The 1,838-nt window shown below is 40.8% G+C and overlaps 1 non-coding gene across 1 annotated transcript; it reads left to right on the top strand.

Annotated features, from left to right (window-relative positions):
* The first annotated feature begins 526 nt into the window (after positions 1–526).
* Positions 527–628, top strand: LOC122095501. Its single transcript, XR_006145159.1, has one exon. It is a non-coding gene; the product is annotated as a U6 spliceosomal RNA (small nuclear RNA).
* The last annotated feature ends 1,210 nt before the right edge of the window (positions 629–1,838 follow it).

Below are 1,838 nucleotides of genomic sequence, written 5' to 3' on the forward strand. Positions count from 1 at the left end.
ATTAAAACTTTTAACAAACCTTAACACTTTCTATAGTGTTCATTATGGCAGGTTCCTTGTACAGAATAATTGAATTCCTCATCCTAGACATCTGTTGAACAACAAATATCTGGTATTATTTTGTTTTTGACATGTCAAACTTGACTTTATTCTTAAATGTGTTCTTTTGTAAGAAATACATGGTTCTAAAATTTCACGACAATTCTTTTTTTTTTGTCGGTTGTGGGGCTTGAACTCTGGGCCTGGGCGCTGTCCCTCAGCTCTTCAGCTCAAGGCGAGCGCTCTACCACTTGAGCTACAGCGCCACTTCCGGTTTTCTGGTGGTTTATTGGAGCTAGGAGTCTCACGGTCTCTCCTGCCAGGGCTGGCTTTGAACCGCGATCCTCAGATCTCAGCCTACTGAGTAGCTAGGGTTACAGACGTGAGCCACCAGCGCCCGGCTTTACGACAATTCTTTTGAATTTAATTTTTGTGGAATTGTCTAGGTTAAGAAAATCAATTACACTTTATGTATAAAAAATGTTCTGTGCTCAATTCAGTAGCACATACACTAACATTGGAACAATAAAGAGAAGAATAGCCCCTGACTGAGGATGACACTCAACTTCGTGAAGCATTCTAGATTTTTAAAAGAACAGATGCTGGAGGGGATGTGGACAGAAGGGAACCTTAATGCATTGTTGTTGGGAGTTTAAACTTGTTCGAAGACTTTGGAAAGTAGTATGGCGGTTCCTCAAAAGACTACAATAGAGCGCCCCTAAGTCCCAGCAATCCCATTTTGATCACAAACAAGACCATACTAAAACTACCAGCAAAACTATGTTCATTGCAGCATTATTTACCAAAGCTAAGATACAGAACAGAACCCGAGGCCCCACAGTAAACGAATGGATCAAGAAAATATGTGTGTGTGTGTGTGTGTGTGTGTGTACTGGAATTCTATGCCTCCATCAGAAAGAATGACATCACCCAGTTTGTTAGGAAATGGAAAGACATGGAAAAAATTATATTAAGTGAATTAAGCCAGGCCCAAAGAAATGAAGTAAGCCAGGCCCAAAGAAAGATAGGTCCCATGGTTTTCTTAATTGCAATAACTAGTATGTGTCTGCTACAAGCAGAAAACATCATATAAGTTGATGTTAGGCAAAATGAACCCCAAGATAAGGATTCAAATGGTTTTTATTTCTTGCGATTGTTTCTAAGATATTTATAAGATGAATTCTTTGTTGCTTTGTATGTTCCTCCTGCAAGCTAAAGCCCTTGTTTTCACTGTATTTGATGTTGGTATACTTTGTGCAGTGGAAGGGAAACACAAATCGTTTAAAAAGGGATGCAGGTGGACCCATTGCAACAATGAGATGAAAAAGTCGTTATGTCAAAAAATGATTTTGGCCGGGTGTTGAGGGATGTGGACAGTGGGAGGGGGGGTTTGGGGGGGAGGGGTTGGTAGGTGTGGGGGGTGGGAGATGGGCAGGGATGGGAAGGGGAAACAAAGGAGGAGCAAGTGGACCCATTGCAACAATGAGATGTACAAGTTATTATGTCAAAAAATGAACTTTACTACTTTGGAGGGAGGAGGACAGGGTGGGGAAAGTGGGGGAGTGTGGGAAGGGATGGGAAGGGGAAACAAAGGGGAGGCAACAATGCTTGATAAGAAATCTTGCCCATGTAATTGTAATTCCTCTGTCAGTATTCTCACAATAAAAAAAAAATGTACTCAATAACTCAAGCGTGTAATTGTAACCCCTCTGTATGGCATTTTCACAATATAAAAAAAAAGAAACATAGGTCCTGTGGTATCCCTTATTTGCAATAACTAATGCATATCCGGGATAAGC

Source organism: Dipodomys spectabilis, unplaced genomic scaffold (assembly GCF_019054845.1).
Source record: "Dipodomys spectabilis isolate Male_0828 unplaced genomic scaffold, ASM1905484v1 ptg000354l, whole genome shotgun sequence".
Lineage (NCBI taxonomy): Eukaryota > Metazoa > Chordata > Mammalia > Rodentia > Heteromyidae > Dipodomys > Dipodomys spectabilis.